Here is an 11,922-nt window from a genome sequence, read left to right as displayed (position 1 = left end):
AGGTTGCGAAGTTTAACTTCTTCCGCATGATGGGACTCCACGCACTATTTTTTAATGTAATATTGTCCTCACAATTTTCAATTTATTCGTGTACTGTATTTTCCATGTAAATGCAAATAGATACTTAAAACAAAAGAAGCAATCAAGAATAAACAATCCAATTGAAATAAACAAACAAAAAATAATTGCGCACAGATTACATTGTTTATTGATATGCCGAAGAAATATTTCAACAGTGAAGCATGCAACATTGAAAATAATATCGTAAAGGAGTTCATAGGAAACCTTAGCTTTTCGAAATCATAATTAAGATAAGAATAAGTCTGTCATTAAAATAATCAAGTCTTTTATCAAGTCAATTTCTTTTATGAAATACTTTGAAGAAAAAAAAGAATGATTCCAGGATAAAGTATTCATTCTATCTTGTAGAAATCTCTCAGAAGTAAATACTTCTGGACATGTTTGGGAATGCCCAGTTCCTCCACTCCTTCCGGCAATTTGAAGTTGTCTCTTAATCGGTTTCTGATGATGCATCTTGAAAGGTGCTTCAGAGATCTTGGACGCCTAACAGAAGTTTCTTCATAATTATCTAGATTGCAGTACCATTGCCATACGCTGTTTATCTTCTGATAACGTGTATGATCGATCCTCTCAAAAGGCCTAAAAATATCATTCAAGGTCAAAAGTGGATCTGGGATGGAGCTCCAAAGTACTCGCACGGCCATTACGAGTTCTGCAGTTCGTACATCGATGTAGAGACTCAAAAGTTGAAGTGCACGGAAGTGGAGAGGATTTCTAGAAATATAATTCACATTTTTCCTCCAAAAGACTCAAATTTAATTTTTTAAGAAATGTTCCTCTGTTTCAATTCGTTACACACGAAATTACAGTTGGTTCTGTTTCAAGGGGATCTGAATTCTTAAGAATGGAAAGGAATAGCTGGTCCCAATTGTTTCTGCAGTAGAGCCTCCAATTCATTTAAAATTTCTGGAGACAGAAAATAATGCATTTTGAATATAATCGTGATTGAAATCATTTGATTTCTTTAAATAAATTTCTAGTATATATCAGCTGAGACTTTTCTGTAGAAAACATTAACTTAAACAAGCATAATTTTCATAACATTTAATACTAATATACTTACTAAAAAAGATTATATTAATTTAGTTTTAAAATATTTTTTTACATAATATAATTAATAAATACATTCGTAAAGGTGTGATTTTTTAAAAAAGTCATATTTCATTGATAATTAATATTTTTTTATGGAAGCTATTGTTTTATTACGAAATAATAAACGGCATATGCATTGAAATTACTATATTAACTCTCTCATTATTTCAATAAAATGTGTATTGATTTAAATCAAATGTAACTTTTTAAAACAAATAAATCATTAATTTAAAGAAATTTTGAAAAATATATAATGATTGAAAAAATGTATGTTAAAAACAAAACATTTCTCTTTAATAAAATTGATAAATACATTCTTCAGTGGGCAATTTCTTTAAATCNTTAAACATTAATTTAAACAAACATAATTTTCATAACATTTAATACTAATATACTTACTAAAAAAGATTATATTAATTTAGTTTTAAAATATTTTTTTACATAATATAATTAATAAATACATTCGTAAAGGTGTGATTTTTTAAAAAAGTCATATTTCATTGATAATTAATATTTTTTTATGGAAGCTATTGTTTTCTTACGAAATATTAAAAGGCATTGAAATTACTATATTAACTCTCTCATTATTTCAATAAAATGTGTATTGATTTAAATCAAATGTGATTTTTTAAAACAAATAAATCAATAATTTAGACAAATTTTGAAAAATATATAATGATTGAAAAAATATATGTTAAAAACAAAATATTTCTTTTTAATAAAATTAATAAATACATTCTTCAGGGGGCAATTTCTTTAAATCTGATATTATTGATAATAAGCATATTTCACTAAGAAATATCGAAGGGGATATGCATGTAAGTTATTATGTTTTAAAATAGAGTAAATGTGAATAAAAGTGATATAAGACTTTTAAACTGTAATTCTCCATTAATACATTTAAAATAATAAATTTTTTGACTAAAAACATATTTCAATTATGCCCATTTATTTTTTGCTAATTATAACGCAGCGCTTTTATATCTTATTAAATATGAAAGTCGTGACTTGGTCAATCCAGATTGGCATAATTTTTTTAAAGTTATGCTTTCTTATCTAAACAAATTCTTTATTAGGTATCTGGTTGACAAATTGTTTGGCAATTTTTAACAATCATCAGCAAGTTGAGCATGAAAAATATAACTATGATTTTTTTTTAACGCAGTGATTAGTAATAATATTACAATAATTTTATCCATTTTAATATGAACTGATAACTATTTTAATTACATTTCTTTTAAACAATATTAAGTCTTATTAAAATCTTTTATCAGATGCTTTAGATGGTGAATTTAGAAAAAAAAAATCAGAAGAATGTGATTTAAATAAAAAAAAAATCCGATTTAAATAAAATAGATACGATTTTGTAATTAAAAAAAGAAATCACGATTTTTGCCAACCGCTGCTTCTGGTCAATGCTGTAGTTATTAACTTTTTAGTAGATGAAAGATGATGAATTCTAACATTTTCAGTGCCTATTTTTTTAAAAAGTAATGAGTAGAAGTTTGGTTAATATAGATTGGTTAATATCGGTTCAAAATTCCCTAAAATGTAACCTCTTTAAAGTAGGATTTTTGCAAATTAATTCAAATTTAGTATTGCACGCAGAATTTTTATATTCTTGAACCAACTTAAGGCGACAAGAGGGCATCAAATGTTCTTTTTTTTTATTTTTTTAACCAATACTCTCGAGAAAATCGCATTGCTCTAATTAAAGTTTGAACCGATTTTCAAAACTTAAAAGCTCCTGGTCTCATTAAAATTAAGAAAAAAAAGTTTGTTTCATTGCTTAAATATAGTTTGTATTTTAAATAAATTACAAAGCAAAAAACAAAAAACTATGACGCATAAGAAATTACTATTAAAGGAAAATTGCATAATTAACCAAAAAATTAAGTAGCAGTAATTAACATTCCCCCCACTGCATACTTGCTTTAGGCGAATATTATTAGCGAGACCACGATTTTATCAAAAAATCGATGTTTTATTGTTGTTTGCATTGACGTAGAGTGCCTCTATTGAAAAGAGTGATGACAATATCCAAGAGCGCATGCGCTGCCGTCATATTTTTGTCCAAGGGGGTTGCCAGATGATACACCGAAGTTGGCGCCACTCGCTTATTTGGTGTTATTCTGAAGGTTCTGTTATTCTAAGAGTATATACTAAAGTATCAATAATATAAACTTTAAGATTGGAAAGCACATGATATTACAGATTTTTTAAGAAACATTGTCTAGCATCTGAAATTGTTAAAAAATTAACGTCAAAAAAAAAAAAAAAAGACTAATGAAAAGACTTCAGCTTTTAATAAATGCCTTAAATAAAATATAAAAATTAATAATGATTATGCCATTTATTTCAGAAATAATAATTAATAAAACAAATTATATAATTTATTATTATTTATTACTTTTTCAGGAAAAAATTATCGCATATTCACCTGAAAAGGTATTGTTTATTTCAACAAATTGTAAACAAAAATTTCCATAATTAGTTGAAATTTAAAACAAACTAGCATTTTATACAGTTGGTAACGAAAAGTAAACAAATGCTACTTTGTAACGCGCATTGTAACATTGTAACGGGAACATTGTAACGCGCCAACATGTCAAAGTAATATCGCCAAACTCTGCACTTCTGAAGTTTTGATAAAAAGATGCTCAAATCTTAAAATTTATAAGTAATTTAGATAGAAATTATGTGCATTAAAAGTAAATACATTTATTCTTATCTAACCATTAGTTATTTCATCACCTTGTTCTCTTTACAATGAGATAAACATAACTTTATATGCACGCAAGTAAGTGATAATAAGGATAAATTCTAATAACTAACAACTATCCAAATTTTCAGCCATAATTTTAACATTTACTGTAACTGTGAAGTTTCTTATTGAAAAAAAGTAAGTAATGAACTTATTACATGCATTTATTAATACAGAACATAAATTTTTTGAGTCAGATAATTTTCACTCCGTGTAATTCCAATGGCGAATTTTCCACTCTCGCCTCCGGCGGTAAAGTTTTTCTTTCCACCAATCGTTTCTCACTTGTCCACACTCTTTTACTCTAGACACTCTACATTGACGTAATGCCTGTTTAGGCGGAAGGGGTGCGATTGTTCTTGTGTTCCAGTGGCGCCATCTGTTGCCCAAGAAAAATGGTTTACTGCTTGATTAAAGTAGAAAGAATGGTCACTGAGGTTGCTTTGAGCGCCGTACGCCAATTTTATTAAATGGGGAATAAGATGTTAGCAGCGATGACCACCATGTCTTAGAAAACCATTAGCGCAATTCCCTATCACCGTGAATTACGACCACCTATGACTAAAGATAAGAATTTAGGGAATCATGTCACTTTTCCTTCAGTGAAAGGGGATTCAAATTGTTCTACATTTATTGTGTAGTCAAAAAGAAGTAATGGATCAAAATAATTACTTTGTAACATCTTCTAACTTAAATAACTACATTTTACTTCTTATAAACAATTCAGTATGGGCCTTCTATTCAAAACAAAAATAATATGGGGCTTATGGAATACAAACAGAACTTTATACTTGAGGCATTATATACTAAAGGGCGGAGACTGTGTTTTTTCTTCTATTTTAAAGTTGTTTAAGCAAAACGCAATTGTTCTGCATAAAAAATTTGTCTCAATAAAGCAATCGCTTCATGAGAATCGAATAATTTGACAATTTATTTTTCTTTTATGAAATTACATAAAAACTTTTTTTTTTTTTTTGCACCTTTAATATTCTTTGAGTTAATAAGAAAACAACAACTGAATATCCCATTTAAAAAAAATTTACTCGTGTCAAAAATGCAATAAATTTATTCAGTTGAAATGAAAATCTTCACTTAAAATATTTCACAGTGGCAATTTGCATTTGTTATGTAGAATAAGTGTTTTTATTCTAGTTAAATTTTGAATTATCTTTCTAACGTCAAATATGTGTACAATATTTTCTGAACCATAAAACACATACTTTACACAACATTTTTAAAAATCTTCGATATAAAATGTGAAATAAAACTGCTCCTTTAAAAAAAATATTAAATAATGCTAAACTATCTGTATATTCAGTGAAATAAAACTGAAGAATTGTTAAAAACCCTGTCAATGGCTTGAAGTCAAAAATCATTTACAAGAGCGCATTGTTTAAATATATAATTTAAGCAAAGTATTATAGATTAGACAAAAATCTTTAATAACGTTAAAATATTTTGCAAGATCCATTAATTTATTTATGAAAATTATCCACTGGATAGCCCAAACTTGATAAGAAAGACTAAAACAGAACTTCTACAACAAATCTACGAAGAAAAAATAAATAAATAACTAATGAGTAGAAAATAAAAAAAAATATCAATTAGAAAATCTGAAAACTATTAATTTTATTGGATAAAGTTAAAAATTATTATTTTAAATTAAAAGACAAAAGAAGCTTAAAAATGAATTTCGTGAAAGATGAAAAAGCTCTCTAATGACAGAATGACGCCAAGCAATAAATGTGAAGCGTTTGCTTTAGCTAAAAAAGAATATACAACGATTGAGATTGCTAATAAAGGATGCGAAAAAAGAGTAGAAAATAAAAAAAAGAAAATAAAAACAATAAATTAATTTATTTTACTTGTTAACAGTCGAAAGTATTTTTCTGATTTAAAAATTATGGTTGAAGGAACTATAAAGCTAAAGAAAGAATCACTACGACGCATCTTTAGATGTAATGCAAGATAAAAGGACGAAATAAAAAAAAAATAAAGGTAAATAAAAACAAATATTGACAAAGAAGTATTGACAGAAAATTCAAAATTTTGTTTGATGAAGTAATTTTATTCGATTTTGAATTGAATGAAGTTGGTAACGAAACGATAAAGACGAATTAAATTATTAGATACATTTATACGAAATAAAAAATCTGTAAATGTAAAAATATGTATAGAGAGGTAGAAAGCATGCAATATGCATATAGAAAATATGTAAAACTAAAACGGAAAGATGGGAGAAAATAAAAAGAATTATGAAAAAAAGAGTTAATAAAAAAAGCTAAAGAAGGAACCACATCTATGAAGAAAAAATGCAAAAACAAAACAATTTAGCCGCTAAAAGAATAGCAATGAATGCAAAAAAAAGGAAAAAGCAATTGGTACAATTTGTTGAATAAATTACATTATTTACAACTGTTGTTTTAAAATACACCGAAGAGGTAAAAGAAAAGAAACATAAAAAAAAGAACCTTTGTAAAACATAAATGTAAAAAAAAAAAAAAGGAATTTTGTTTCATGAAATTATTACCTTGAATTAATGCGAATGGGTAAAATATAGAGAAAGAAAAAATTATCTTTATACTACACCTATTAGGTAAAAAAATATTGGAAAATTATAAATTTTGTATGATAAATATGTAAAATAAAGTATGTAAAGAGAATATGTAAAAAAGAAAAAAAAAATGAATAAATGAAATTAAGGCAAGAAATAAAAAAGACATCTGAAAATAAGGAACATTGTCAAATAAAGTAAGTAAAGTGAATGTGTAAAAAAAAATGAATGAAGAGAAATTAAGAATAAATAAAATTAATGAATCAATGAATTTTGATCAAAAAGAAAATTATAAGGAATTAATTGTCTGTAGTCAATTACCGCCCTGTTTCAGAATATATAAAGGAATCAGAGATAGAGTAATGATAATGAACTAAGCTTCTAAATACAATGATAATAAACTAAGATTAATGAGAACTTGTAGCGAATTAAAACGAAAACTTATAACAATTATTATTAATTTAAGAGCAAAACATCTATTTTAAAATTTAAGAATATTTGTCTCATTAGTTTGCTTGAAATGGAAGTAACTGCATATCCTATAAATTCCATGTATATCCTTAAATTACCCATCTGCACCCTAACGTTATTGTGGGACCGTTGTCTAATTTTAATGTAAGGAATTCAGTGCAATTTTCATTTAATTATAGCTTTAAAAAGATTTAAAGGTTGCATTAACTTTACATCGATTCTAAAATTATTTTCTATTAGAAACTGGAAGAGGTAGAATTTTTTCGGTTTTAACAATTGGTCTATTGCTGGTCTAGACAGTTTTTGATGCTTAAAAAAATATTTACCTATATTTAAGGATATAGCCTTTTATAGGAAACAAGACAGCCGTAACTTTTTAAATTTATTTACATGAAATTTCTAAAATATCCTTTAAAATGTTTGCAGCTGTAAAAATTTTAAAGTCATAAGACTTCATTTCGATAACGATACCAATAATTTTTTTTCAAAAAAAAGTATAAAATTCTAAACAGGTTAAAAAATTCAAGCAGAAAAGTAACTGAAATAAAAACTTACCATACAAAGAAGGACCACAGATTTATAGGGTTTCCTGTTTGTGTTGTTAATCCGTTAGGGGCTCCTGCCTCTGTTATTATGATGAATGCTTGGGGACTTCTTTTAAGACAATAGTGAGAAAAGTCGTCTTCGCCTGGAAGTTTTTCCTCGAACATAGACCAGAGATCCAATTTCAGTTCCTTTATCACTTTGAGGACATAATCTGTAGTCTCGACTTCATTATATACCAAATCATTAAAAATATGACGCCATATGCCTCTAAAAGAAGTATCTATAATGTTATTAGCTTAAGCCCTATATGCAAGAAGAAAGCGTTTTTCGTCAACATTAAAATATTCCGCCATTGCTGTGATAGGTAATAATAAGACCTAGTATAGCCTGGTAAGACTTCCAGTTAGTAATAGATTCAATGTTATTAAACTACCTGCACCCTTATGCCTGCTAGTACGCAAGCGCATTGTGCATTTTGAACTGCCCAATAGGAGAGAACGTCATACGTACGTCATTGGATAAAGTACGCATGTATATCGTCACCTTTTCTAAAGACTAGGAGACTCTTCCCCCAGTACGTTTGATTTACCACCCAAGTGGTTTGTACTTTTTTTTTTATCTTCTAAATTTTCAAAAAAGGAATATAAATAAAAAAAAAATTAGAAAATTAAAAAAGAAAAGAAAGAGACTGTTTATTTTCTTCCTAAAATACAAAAGTGTTATAGTTTTATGTATAAAACTCCAACATTATTATGATTATGATTAATCATAGCGAAATTAAAGGTTAAATAGATTTTTAAACTAATTAATCGTATCAGAAAAAAAAAATATTTAAGCCTACAAATTCAAAATTTGTGACACAATAACCTAATGAGTTTGTGACATATATTGGTAGGTCTTTTTCGTTTAAAAGCCAATTTTTTTATAATATTAATGTTAGATTTAATTATGCTATAATTTAAAAAAAAATTGTTTACGAATAATCTTACTACTATAAAAAGTTAATTTATTAAAAATTTTAGTTAAATATATTAACCTTAAAGAACTTAATTAAAAAATATTTTGGGATAAAAAATACATTAAAGGTATACGTTGAAAAACGTGATGTGTTAAAGAACTCTCCTTTCACAAGAATCTTTCCATATCAAATTTATAGATTCTGAAGGATTAATTTTTAAATATAGATTTTGGACGATTTAATGAAAATTCTGCTTTTCAGAGACTTTTTGCAATGACGTACTTGTATATTTTATCAGAAAAAACGAAGGGAAAAATGACTGGTTGCATGCTTCATTTAAGTCGCTCCTATTTTTATTGAATAATTATGTGACCAGTGATTATTTTCAGACTAACATGAGACCGTTTTGCCATAACCACATAAAAATATATTAAATATTTATTTAAAGATAAAACACACTTAACCAATTTTAATAAAGCAATGCAGATTAATAAAAATTTGGTAACTCACAAAAATTTTTTACTGACACAAAATTTTTTTCTTAATATTTCTATATTATATTATTCCATATTTATATATTATTATTTTTTCTATATTTTTGTATTATAAATAATTACTCTGTAACTTAAATGAGTACATTTTTGTTGCTATAAATGGTTCAGTATAGACCTTCTATTGAAAATAAAAATAAAATGGAATGAAAACATGTACGTCGATCATTATTATAGGGGGCTTACTAAAGAGCGCACACTCTTTCTGGCAAATTAGATTGTAATTATTATGTGAATTTTATTTTAAGTTAAGAAAAGAAGTTTTATTTTTTGAAAGTACCAAACCACATACCCAAATGAACACCTGCAACTAAATGATGGTCAAGATACCCCCCCCCCTCCAACTGGCGCGTTTGATAATAAGCTATGAATATTTTAGCTTTCCCATTAGAGCCATGAAAAGATGTTAATATATTTTGGCATGCTTGTAAATAGTGGAATAGAATCATAATTTGGCTACTTCAGTGAAAATAGTACTTGGTGGAATAATTGTAGATAATTTGCAACAATGCGAGCCACAAGTGCGGCCTCAAGGAAAAATTTCTTTTTTCTAAGTTTCCAAAGAGGAGGTAGAATTCTACACTGAAGAGCCAAAAAAACTGGTACAGGCATGAGTATGCAATCAAAGTGAGCCTATCAAAGTACAGTGCTGCGATCGGCAACGCGAATATAAGACAACGAGTGTCTAGCACAGTTCTTAGATCGGTTACTGCTGCTACAATGCCAGGTTATACAGATTTAAGTGAGTTTGAACGTGGTGTTATAATCGGCGCACGGGAGATGGGACATAGCATCTGCGAGATAGCAATGACATTTGGATTTTCACTTACGACCATTTCACAAGTATACCGTGAGTATCGGAAATCCGGTAAAACATCAAATCTACGACATCGCTGCGGTCAGAAAAAGATCATGCAAGAACGGGATCAACGACGATTGACATAAAACGTGACAGACGTGCAGCCCTTCCACAAATTGCAGCAGATTTCAATGCTGGGCCATCAACAAGCGTCAGCGTGCGAACCATTCAACGAAACATCATCGATATGGGCTTTCGGAGCTGAAGACCCACATGTGTACCCTTGTTGACTTCACGACACAAAGCTTTGCGCCTTGCCTGGGCCCGTCAACACCGACGCTGGACTGTTGACGATTTGAAAAACGTTGCCTGGTCTGACGTGTCTTGTTTCCAGTTGTATCGAGCTGATGGACGAGTACGGGTATGGAGACAACCTCATGAATCCATGGACCCTACATGTCAACAAGGGACTGTTCAAGCTGATGGAGGCTCTGTGATGGTATGGGGTGTATGCAGTTGGCATGATATGGGACCCCTGATACGTCTAGATAAGAATCTGACAGGTGACGGGTACGTAAGAATCTTGTCGGATCATCTGCACCCATTCATGTCCATTGTGCATTCCGACGAACTTGGGCAATTTCAGCAGGACAATGCGACACCCCACACGTCCAGAATCGCTACAGAGTGGATCCAAGAGCACTCTTCTGAATTTAGACACTTCCGCTGACCACCAAAATCCCCAGACATGAACATTATTGAACATATTTGGGATGCCTTGCAACGTGATGTTCAGAAGATATCCCCATCCCCTCTTACTCCCACTGGTTTATGGACAGCCCTGCAGGATTCATGGTGTCAATTATCTCCAGCACTACTTCACACATTGATCGAATCCATGCCACGTCGTGTTGCGGCACTTCTGCGTGCTCGCAGGAGCCCTACACGATATTAGGCAGGTATACCAGTTTTTTTTGGCTCTTCAGTGTAGTATACAACGAATATAACTACAAATTGAAACGCCAATCCAACGGAGTAGATATCGAAGGTGTATTGCAATAAAAAATAACGAATTTTCTTCTAATAGCATTCACTTTAAAACAAAAATACTATTCCTTTGATTTCACAATTAAATATACTTATTGGAAAATATTTAACGCATTGGTAAATCAAACACATTTAATTTTCATACTTTTGCTACCACTTTTAATATTTTAAGGGACTGTGTGAACCATGTGCTTAACTTTGACTTTAATTTTCATTCGGGATTAAAAAAAAGGAAACACAACAAAGGAAATATTTATTTTCTTATTGAGATGTTATGCTTTATAAATATATTTTAGAATAAAAAATTTTGTAACAAAAATGATCAAATCAGTTTAAGTATTCAGTACTTTTTTTCCTATTAACTGATATATTATTTTCTTTAAATTGTAATATTAAGCGTATTGTAATTTAAAAAACAATGTATCCACTAATTTGAATGTGTCATACATTTATGAAACTCCAAAGTTTAATTGCGTCAATTTGATGGATCAGGAATCACATTCTGAAAACTAAATGCACACAGAAAAATATTCGTTAGACAGGAAATAAAAAATTGCATGTTAGATTTCCAGATAACTTGTTTTATTTATAAGAAATTAGCAATGTCTCTAATTAATCTATTCTATTTTTCTGTTAATATATAAAGAAAAGTTGTTGCAATTAGGTAATTAATAAGAAGCAAGATGACACTAAATTGTGGAAATGAAAGTATTATATATTAGAATTATTTCTTTTCAAACTTATAAATTCTAAATCGTTTGATTAAATAGTAATTAAATAATGACTCAAACTATAACAATATATTTGGAAGGTTTTCTAAGCTTTCAATAAATTAGATTCAATAAATTTAAAAAAAAATTATTTCAGTAATATCTGTAATTGCAGAAGTTTTTTTTTTATAACTTCAAGATACGAATTATAGATAATATTTAATTTTTAAGGATCATATTTAATTTTGCTACTGTACCTGAAATAATACTGTGCAAAAATACATTATTTCAATCCTTCTCGTGATTATTGCACTTATTTTGAAGAGATGTGTTTGTCCACACACTTTTT

This window comes from Parasteatoda tepidariorum, chromosome 6 (assembly GCF_043381705.1).
Source record: "Parasteatoda tepidariorum isolate YZ-2023 chromosome 6, CAS_Ptep_4.0, whole genome shotgun sequence".
NCBI lineage: Eukaryota > Metazoa > Arthropoda > Arachnida > Araneae > Theridiidae > Parasteatoda > Parasteatoda tepidariorum.
This window is presented reverse-complemented; position numbering follows the sequence as displayed.